This window comes from Delphinapterus leucas, chromosome 6 (genome assembly GCF_059928025.1).
Source record: "Delphinapterus leucas isolate spDelLeu-1000000601 "Yukka" chromosome 6, BTC_Dleu_Yukka2, whole genome shotgun sequence".
Taxonomy (NCBI): Eukaryota; Metazoa; Chordata; class Mammalia; order Artiodactyla; family Monodontidae; genus Delphinapterus; species Delphinapterus leucas.
Genome location: NC_143134.1, coordinates 108400103 through 108411266, shown reverse-complemented (window position 1 = coordinate 108411266; position 11164 = coordinate 108400103). Strand labels below are relative to the sequence as shown.

The 11164-nt window shown below is 43.0% G+C and overlaps 1 pseudogene; it reads right to left on the bottom strand.

Annotated features, from left to right (window-relative positions):
* Positions 1–4496: 4496 nt before the first annotated feature.
* LOC111176921 (large ribosomal subunit protein P1 pseudogene) lies at positions 4497–6051 on the bottom strand (annotated as a pseudogene).
* Between the last annotated feature and the right edge of the window lie 5113 nt (positions 6052–11164).

The following is an 11164-nucleotide window of genomic DNA, read 5'->3' as shown; positions in this document are numbered from 1 at the left end:
GGGCCTCCTCTATAGTAAGCACACACAAATGAGTACTAATTCTGTCATTACCATCACCTTCATCATCATCGTGAGCTCATAGCATTTATCTCTGGACTCAACTACTTATTTCAAGTTTGTCTCCCTACAGGATTGCAAACTCCATGAAGGTAAGCATCCTGTTTTGCTCACTGCTAGCTCTTCACCCAGTGGCTGGTCCACAAAATAGGTTGCAAAAATATCTGTGAAATAGATGTTGGAAAGCAGAAGCTGGGCAAAGACTTTTAAAGTATGGTGTGAATGTGTGTGTGTGTGTGCACGTGCGTGTGCATGTGTGAGTGTTTCTGCCTGTGCGCTGCAGTCCTGAAGAATCTAGTTCCCTTCTCTGCTGCACATGTTGCTCTACCTCACACTTAGAGCCTAATCCACTGGAATGGTCCTTTGGGGACTCTCTGGAGCTACTCTATTTTAGTCCCTTCCTCAAGCCACCCAGCCTGCCCTCATCCCCAGGGAGCCACAAGATCAGAGCCACAGCCATTTATTACATACTTACTAACTGGTGTGGAAGATGGTGGCTGGCAATTAAGGAGAATAAATAACCAGCCTATCCACAGTTAATGTTTTCAAAAAGGAACAGAGAATGAAGGGCATTTACAGTACATTTAGATCTCCAAACACAATACTTCAAGAAACAGACATCTAGAGCTGCTCATTTGGTCTCAGCCACATCATTGACCGATTAACAACCATATACTGAGAATGTACTTTGTGCCAAGCACGATGCTAAGTACAGTCACAGAGAAAACTGCAAATCTTTGTCGGCCGGGGAAGAAGCATGGGCCAGAAACAGAAATAACAGAATTACAATACAAACTGATAAACGTGTCCATATGAGAAGCACAGAGCACTTTACGTGGTACCGCTTTCTTCTGGATGAAGTCAAGAAAGTTTTTCCAAAGGGAGCAACATCTGAGCTAAGTTTTTCAGATCTAGAGTGAACCAGTTGAGGGAGAGGCATGTGTAAATGCATGGAGGGTGAGAACATGATGCTTGTTGGGAAATCCAGGTGCTGATAAGACAGGGATGCTAATAATAAAAGTAATAGAAATATAGTAGCTAACACTTTTATAGTACTTAGCACGTGCCAGACCCTGTTCTAAGCATTTTACACATTCTAACTCATTGAACAACTAGAGCTTAGGGCTCCAGGAGTTGAAAGAATTTGGGAGAAGCCAAGTTCAAAAGTAGATGGTTCCAGATCTTGCTGGTTTTATGAGTAGGGCTCGGGAGGTTAGGATTTGATTATGGGAAGATGGGGAATTACAAAAGGGCATGATTTGATCTTGACAAGTAGATGTTTTAGAACGATTAGTTTCATTGTACGGTGGTGGATGGATAAGAGTGAGCTTCAGGCTGGAGTCTGGGAGATCAGTGAACAGACTGCTGGAGAGTTCCAGGTGAGAGATTTGAGCACCTGAATCAGGAAGCAGTGTTGGGAGGAGTCAATATAGTTTGAGTTGCTGAGGGCCACACATCTAGATACAGAGTTCGTTCTTTTTTTCCAGCTTTATTGAGGTCTACCTAATATACAATGCTTTCCATATTTACTGTAAATTTTGATGAGTTTGGGCATATGCATACTCTCTGTGAGTCTACACTCTTTACTGCCTTCCTTACCACACAGTGTCTCGCAGATGTCAGAACACTTGAGATATCCCTGACACTGCCTCTGGACTTCCTTCCTTACCAGTTGCGCTGTCTAATGGACCACTTTATTTCTCTGAGCCTCAGTTTCCTCATATGCTAGAGGATGGTAGTAAGACCTTCTCTGCTTACATGCAGAACAGGTCAGCTCACTTTGTGCTTTCTGAGTATTAAACTGTGATGTAAATGTGAGGGCTGTACTGTGCAGGTACAGAAGAGGAGGGTAAGGGTGAGAATGAGGATGAGGACAGCCACACCCTTCCAGAGCCACTTCCCCTTGCTTTCACAGGCCGAGCTCTACCCATTAATTTAATCCTTCATAGTACCTTGTCCTGTTCTCCTTCCCCTTCCAGAAAAAAAAAAAAAATTCTCTCTCTCCTATTGTCCCATTAAAATTGTGCTCACAACTCAGGCTTTACATCAAACAGATTGCAGTCCTTAAATAATGATTAATTCTGGGTAGATTACTATTGATGTCTGATTCAAGACCTGAACCCTCCAATGTCCAGGGACTAGGGGGACAGTTTTACATATATGCACCCTTATATTTAGACTTGAAGACCAGAGTATTTTTGTTGCTGTATTATTTAATTATTCAAAATAGAAGTCACCCACCACAGAAAATGACAGCTTGCGACATGTAATTTGCCTTCCAAACAAACTCATTTGGGCTTTGACATTTGACAGAGAAAGGTCTGGGAAGATGAGCTGTTTGGAAAGGGTGTCTCTGCATCTGACACTGCCTGAACTTTGGTAGGTTGATTTTTACAATTGCCAGATTATCAAAGGTTACACTCATTTAAATTCTCCCTTTACTAACAAAGAAAGAAAACAAAATGCCACAAGCTGCCTTAGCCTGCTGTCCTCCACTACACGCACTAGCTGAGGACTCTCATAAAATGCTTAATGTCTGCAAAAGGTGCGGTGAATTTGACAAAATTAATCTATCATACCCTTGCGCACACTTTCTGCATCCTTGCCTCTCTTTGAAAATGCAGAGAGCTCTTGCTCTATTAAATTCTGCTCTGTATAAAAACTCTCTTCCATCAGTACTCATTCAGCCCTCCATTCCTTCACTTTCCAGACATTCTTGGGTTGTTTGTCGTCAGGCACAGAGCTGGGTACGTACGGCTGAATGTGTCTGCTGTTCCCATCTCTTTCCTATGATGCCGAAATAATCTTCTGACTAGTGTCCCTTCCCCGTTTTGATCCAGTCTTTCCCTCCACAGGCACACTGGAGCCCTTTGATAAAGCACTAATGTGACTATTTCCCTCCAGGGACCGCAGAAATTGCCATTATACAATTGAGTCTGACACATTGAGCCTTTATTTTATTAATTCACTTTACAAATAGTTATTTAGTACCCAGTATATGGCAGGCATATTGTACAAGGTATTGGGAGATATAGCAGTGATGAAAATGGGCAACGACATTTGCTCTCACAGTAGAGAAATAAATAAGTAAATAAACAAAGAGCACAAAAATAAATATATAGCTTTGAACTATCTAGTTAAGAAATAAACACTACTATAAGAGAATAAGAGAGGACATCCCACTTAGGTTGGTATGAGGCTGGGGGAGGTCTCTGGAGTCTGAAGGAGTGACAATCTGGGTAAAGCTCGGAGCATGAGTAGGGGGTGAGAAACCCTATGATGTGCTCAAGAAGGGCAGTGTTGAGAGCCTACTGCTCAAGGGAGAGAAGTGAAGGTGGACAGGAAGCTAGGGACCTGGCCATGTAATACCTTATAAGGTGGTAGTCCTCAGCCCTGATGTTCAGTGCTTGGGAGATTTTTTCAACTGCAGATGCCCTGTCCTTACCCCAGATCAATTCGTTTTGAATCTGATAGGGAGGAGCCTGAGCGTGCATCAGTTTATAAAGCTCTCCAGGTGATTCAAATGTGCCAGCCAGTATTGAGAACACCTGCTGTTCAGTCTTCTAAATTGACCCAACCTCCCACTATGTTTCATCTCCATCTTGCCCATCCGTTCCCTAACACTATCCCATGGCCTCCTCTCTTCCCCTTAAACACTAACCACTTTCATATCTCTTCATTTCTGCTTAACTAGTTTCCTCAGCCTAAAATTCAACCCCCCTCCCAATATCAGTTAGGGATGTTTTGGGCTGCAAGTAATTAAAACCCTGACTAGGAATAGCTTAAATAAACAGAGGCTTACGTTTCTCAAATTATGAGTGTCAAGGTAGGTGTCACCTGGCATTGTTCGGAGGCTTAGTAATACCAGGGCCTGCAAGTCAGCCTTCAGTGCAGGAAGAAGGGAAGAAAGATGAGCCTCAGGTCATTTTCATCAGGAAAACTAGAGTTTTCCTGGAACCACACTCTGGCTGACTTCCCCTTGTGTCTCCTTGGCCATATCTGCGTGAGGAGCCTTCTCTACCTGCAGGGGGCAGATGGATATGAAATTATTCACTTAGATCGCCCATGTCCCATCACCTAGAGCTTGGTGCTGGGGTTCTGTTAAATGGAATAAGGGGAGGTAGCTGTTGTTTAGACAACAGACACTGTCTTCCACACACGCTCATAATCTGCTCAATGAAACCCTACCATCCCTGAATAAATGAAAATTGTGGTTCAGGGAGAAAAAGTTACATACCCAAGATAACTGGTGCTAGTGGTTAGGAGAGACCAAGCAGAAGGGTTCCTTGCTCACACAGTGTTTACACTCAGTTTTAAGTTGGAGGACTTTTTGTGAGTGATGACTGAGGTTGGGACATGAGGATTCGGAGGCAAGGTCAAGGTACAGGTTTGCATCTTTTGGCAAAACAACAAACTCTAGTGGTCTGACCGGACTCCTGGGTTTGTGTTCCATAAAATTAAAGGACTTCAGAGAAGTAGAACAGCAGGGAGGGGTATGGGAAGATCTCATGGATGACCCTAGAGGATATGGGATCTAAGAGGTTTTCCTTGGTAGAAGGAAGGAGAAAGGACCCAGGCTGCAAAGAATACAACAACTCCCAGTCCCACTTTCAATACCTCCGTGAGTTTTGGAAGAGGATGAGAGTCTAGAAAGAGATGATACAGAGCTCTGCCAGGATCAGGGTTTAAAACTGCCCTCAATAATTTCAGCTTCCATTGTGATCAGTGTGTGTGTGTGTGTGTGTGTGTATCTATATCTATATCTATATCCTGGCTGGGAAGGGACCGCTTCCTCCAAATTGCTCTTTGAAGCACGTTCTTGTAATTGAACCCTAGCCCCAGATGTCCCTGGCATTTTTTTTTTTAAGCAAAAATTTATTTTAATCAATGTCCTTTCTGCCATGGGTAGTGGAATAAACAATAGGCTCTCACCCCAGGGAAATGGGCTTGGCTTGCTGCTCAGACATATGGGTGGTGAAATTAATCAAAGCCCTTCTACTTTCAGCTGCTGACCCTAGACTCATGTGTGGAAACCCATACCATCATTACTATCATTATATGCATCATTTTCATTAAATTCTTTAAACTAAAGAGGTAGATTTCATTATCACACCTGTTTCTCAGATAAGGAAGTGGAGGCAAAGAGAGGTTAGGCGGGTCTTACTGGAGTGGTCAGGACCAGAATCTGGGCAGTCTGACTCTGTAGCCTGTGCTCTTAACTAGCATGCTACTTCCTGTCATAACCTATTATAGTATACTGCCTCCCAATTAGGAATGTCTTCCTCATACCCACTTGGAATCTGTCTTTTGGTACCCACTCTAAGCTTAAGACTATTAAAAGCCAACCATCCTACTCACTACGTAATCAGAGGCCACCAAAGTGAGCCACAGACAACTCATGAAAGTTTTAAGAACCAGTTGTCACCTCTCGTTTCTACCCCTTCTACTCACTTTCTCCCCATTCCCTTGTTTATCCCTCCTCTTGGCCTTTCCTCTGGCCCCATGCTTGCATCTAAAATTGGACTAAATTTGGCTTTCATTTCCCACCCCCCCCCCGGGCTCCCAACCCCCCTGGCTTTCATTTTTTAATCCACTATACTTTTTTTTCTTTTTTTGAGCTCAGCTTTTTATTGAACGTGTTACTAAAGAGGTTTAGTCAAAAAGACCAAAGCCCATGTCATCAGACTCTTCAGATTCTTCGTTCTTTGCTTCCACTTTCTTCTCCTCAGCTGGGGCAGCAGTGGGGGAGGGGGCGGGACCTCCTGCCGGTGTAGCCCCAGCTGCTGGGGCAGGTCCACCAGTCCCCACATTGCAGATGAGGCTCCCGATGTTGACACTGGCCAAAGCCTTTGCAAACAAGCCTGGCCAGAAAGGTTTAACATTTACATTGGCTGCTTTAATGAGAGCATTGATCTTATCCTCCGTGACCGTCACCTCATCGTCATGCAGGATGAGGGCCAAGTAGATACAGGCGAGCTCCTAGACGGAGGCCATGGTGTGGGCGAGCGCTAGGCAGCGGCTGCCGGGCGCAGTGCTAGTCACTGGATGAAGTGAGGGACTCACCCCAACGTGGCCTTAGCTTCCTCGGAAGGACAGAACACCTTAGCTGCAGCTGAGGAAAAGCTAATCCACTATACTTTTAAAGGAAAAGAATTGTCTGACTTTCCCACTCCAAGCTCAGATTGGGCCTCCCAGATACTTTGGCTAGTTTTATGGAGCTAGTTCAAACCCCCTTGACCCCAATTTCAGCGTCAACTATGTCTGTTCCAACTCCTCAAAAAAAGGTGCCATCGGCCTTCCAGTTTTCCTTTTGTTGTTGTCGGTGTTTAGTTTTTTAAGCTAGTGTTTGTTGAGTTCTTGCTTTGTACCAAGCACTGTGCTAAGCACTTGCTCTGTTTTGTCTCACTTGATTCGCCCCTAAACCCTGTGGGGTAAGTATTAGCATTATCTCTATTGTACAGACAAACGAATTGAGCCCCAGCAAGATTCACTCACTTGCATAGGTTTGCACAGCTATGAGCAGACAGATAGGACCCAAGCCCATGTCTGGCTGACACCAAATTTCTCTCTTCTAGGGCTTCACAAAACAAGCCTAAATCTTCCTTCATATGTCAGCCTTTTAAATATTAGCCAACAGTTCTTACATTTGCCTGAGCGTCCTTTAGTTTCAACAACCACAGGTCCAGCCGCACGCTTCATGTGCTATGATTTTACCTTCATCTCCTCATCATCCTTCTCTCTCCTCAGTGTGTCCAGCGTTCATCTGCTTTTGGAGTTTGGTGTAGACCTGCATTCACTGCTCCAGGTGTGGCCTGATTAACGTAACGTGTACAGCTGGCCTGTCCCCTCCGTCATCCTTTATGGTCTGTTTCTGGTGATTAAATCATACATTCTTTCAGCAGCCTCTAAGGCCCTAATCAGCAGAATGAATGAGTCCAGAGACAAATTGCTTCTGAGGGTGTCGACTGTTAGCTCTGGAAATGGATAGAGTGAATGAAAGTAGAGGAGAAACAAAGCCTGGTGAGGAAGACTGTTAGGAGGCTGAACTCTTGTGATGGGAGTTGAGGGTCATTGACCGCAGATGCATCGGTTCACATGTAACGTATTACCCCACATCCGGACACCAATGGTCAGCTCTTACCTGAAAATTCCCTGGTGGGAAGGCCACCTTGAGGCTATCTGATGTACTTCGGGTTCTGCTCAGCAGTTAGTGTTTTCGGTGCTGGGCCTCCTTGGTCCTTGTGATCCTGTGACATAATGGAATCAAATTAAAGGCCCATTTGCCAGCTTTATTGCCGATTATTTATACTCTGGTTCCAAAGTGCTTCTTTATTGAGTGCTTAAACCGCCATTGTTGGATAGAGCTCGCCATAAATGCCTTCACGTGCACGGCACATTACGTCCCATAGCCTCAGCAAAAAAAGGGAAAAGATTATTCTCAATTATTTCATATAGTCTATTTTATTGTTTTATTGTAATAAACCGCCATACCTTACACCACTTTAAAATCAATAGTTTGCATGAAACGTAATGAAACATGGCCATTAATCTTGTTGAGCATTTCTGCTATTACTTTCTGGTAGTGAATCCGCAATATAGAAAAGGTAATAATTATTCACCTCCAATCAATAGGAACATTTTCAAATGCTCCTGTGTGTCCCACTGCTATTGCATCGATGGGACTTGATGACAATGGGGGTGTAGATTTAAAGACCCCTGGTTGGCCTGAAGTTCTTCATGCCCTCCCTGCACCTGCTAGCACATTCCCTGACTCTCAGAGCATCCTTTTTAATTCCTTGAGACAATATGACAGAATGATTAAAAACCTGGACTTTGGAGTCAGGCAGCCTAAGCTTAATTCCCAGTTCCAGCACTCACCGGTACCATTTGAACAACTTTCGGCATGTTATTTAGCCACTCACTGCCTCAGTGTCCCCATCTATGAAAAGGGAATGCGAATGTCTACCTTGCAGGTTTGTTGTAAATATTACATGCAAACTTACAGGACATGCTTATCACAGTGTCTGAATTGTGGTACGTGCACTAGAAATGATAACTGCCATTATTATGCCATGCACACTTGGCGTTGAGAATGGCCTGGTAGAGAGCTGTTGTTTCCGAAGAGCTAGTAGCAAAGGCAGGTGAAATGGTGGGTGCTGTTTCTATCCTTTTGTTCGTTCCTTTCCAGCTGGCATAAGAAGATCCAGCTGTGCTTTTTGGTGGTACCCAGCATCTGGACTTGAAACCCTGACAGGAGAAATTGAGCCATCAATTTGGCTGTGATGCAAGAGGCCTTTTAACTCCCAACCCTTTGCTCTGCAGCAAAGTCTCTGTGGAGACAGCACTGGACTGAATACATGGTTTTGTTAGTAAATACCCTTTGATCAACACTCAAGTCAAATATAATGAGTGGAGATGGTGAATTCTTAAGCTGTAATTGATGGCATGGCTTTTCCTATCCTGTTTAATTCAGCAACTGTTTATTGAACAGGTAGCATGTACCAGGAGAAAGCCTAGGTGTTAAAGAGTAAAGAGATTCAAAGATTAATAAAGCATAATATTTGCTGTATAAATATCTTCAAGTCTAGGCAAAGACACACATGTCACCTAAATAACTTGAGTCCAAAGTACAGAAAGAAAGATTGATTCTACTGAGCAGGGAAAAGTTATTTCAGCTAAAGCACAAGTGAGTAGACCCTCATCAGGAAAACAGAGGAGAAAGAATATTCCAGAGAGAGAGAGAGAACAACAGAGGCAAATGTCAAAGGGGGACAAATGCACATCTCAATGTTGCTTTGTTAGAATAAAATCCTTCTAAATTCCCTGCTGCCTAAAATGCATCTCATGGCTCCATAGTTTCTCAGCCTTAGTCCGCTCATAGTCCACTATGTTATCCTACCTAACCTAGCTTCCTAACAAACACTACACCAAGGCCGTTTGTACATTTTGAACAACATGTCCTCTGTTTCATGCCTCTCTAAGCTTGCATTTTCTGTCTCTCGGACTCAGAATTAATTTATCTGCCTGAAAAACTATTCTCCTGGAGGACTCAAGCTCAAATATCACCACCTCTGTGCAGCCTTCCCTGATGCTCTCAGATAATATCACAGTATGTCACAACTCTTTGTCTGCATGTCTGTTGTCATGTTCCTTGAATGAATGAATGCACAAATGAATGGATGGATGGATGAATGGAATCATGTATAATGTATTCAGAAAATGGCAAGTCTGCAGGGATTGGGACCTAGCCCATTTGGGTACATAGTGAGCTGGGCTTATAGGACAGGCTAAGTAAGGAATTTCAAATTTATTTTATATAAGATTATGTGAATGACCAGAATCATCTCCTAAGAAGATTAACCTAACAGCAGCCTGTAGACAATTTTGGCAAGGGAGAAACTAGAGGCAGACATACAACTTAGATGATGAGATACTAAAATACAATAGTTACAGCAGAAATGAAGAAAAGAAGAAGGTGGAGGATATGCTAGAGAAAGAACACAGAAGTTGGCCATGGATTGATTAGAAAAGGGAAGAAGAGTAAAGAGGCAGAGATGAACCTCATATTGCCCCTGTTATCACTGCAAACATTGTTGGGAAAAGATGTTCCTATACCATTCTCCTCCTTACCCCACCTTGCTTTAAGAAAAGTTACTAATCTGTTTAGGTCAGATTCCAGGACAGAGGTAGGAGAATGTACCCCAAGGTAGGGTCACTGAATTATGAACAAAATTGTCATGCTATCTTCTAGTCTCTCCTTTCATTGCAGCCAGATCAATAAGTTAGCTCATCAAGCTTGCAACTTCCCCCTGTCTTTCCTGTCAAGAACGCTAGGACCTTGGTACGCAAAGCATGGTCCATGAGCCAGCAGCAGCAACAGCAGCAGAGAGCTTGGAGAAATACAGATTCTTGGGTCCCACTCCAGAGCTACTAAGTCAGAGTCTGCATTTTAACAAGATCTCAGGTAGTCGGTATGCACATGAAAGTTTGAGAAGTACTCCTCCAGGAAATTATCACTTCAGTGTCAGACAACTAGCTTAGAAGGTATGACTCTCAACCTGAGCTGCATGTTAGAATCATATGGAGGATTTTATTTTTTTATACAGCAGGTTTTTATTAACCATCAATTTTATACACATCAGTGTATACATGTCAATCCCAATCGCCCAATTCATCACACCACCACCCCCACACCCCCGCCACTGTCCCCCCTTTGTGTCCATACCTTTGTTCTCTACATCTGTGTCTCAACTTCTCCCCTGCAAACAGGTTCATCTGTACCATTTTTCTAGGTTCCACATATATCCGTTAATATATGATATATGTTTTTCTCTTTCTGGCTTACTTCACTCTGTATGACAGTCTCTAGATCCATCCGGGTTTCAACAAATGACCCAACTTCATTCCTTTTTATGGCTGAGTAATATTCCATTGTATATACGTACCACATCTTTATCCATTCGTCTGTCGATGGGCATTTAGGTTGCTTCCATCACCTGGCTATTGTAAATAGTGCCGCAGTGAGCATTGGGGTGCATGTGTCTTTTAGAATTTTGGTTTCCTCTGGGTGTATGCCCAGTAGTGGGATTGCTGGGTCATATGGTAGTTCTATTTTTAGTTTTCTAAGGAACCTCCATACTGTTCTCCATAGTGGCCGTATCAATTTACATTCCCACCAACAGTGCAAGAGGGTTCCCTTTTCTCCACACCCTCTCCAGCATTTGTTGTTTGTAGATTTTCTGATGATGCCCATTCTATCCAGTGTGAGGTGATACATCATTGTAGTTTTGATTTGCATTTCTCTAACAATTAGTGATGTTGAGCAGCTTTTTTATGTGCTTCTTGGCCATCTGTATGTCTTCTTTGGAGAAATGTCTATTTAGGTCTTCTGTCCATTTTTTGATTGGGTTGTTTGGTTTTTTTAATATTGAGCTACATGGTCTCTTTATGTATTTTGGAGATTAATCCTTTGTCCATTGATTCTTTTGCAAATATTTTCTCCCTTTCTGAGAGTTGTCTTTTCTTCTTGTTTGTAGTTTCCTTTTCTTTGCAAAAGCTTTTAAGTTTCATTCGGTCCCATTTGTTTATTTTTGTTTTCAGTTCCATT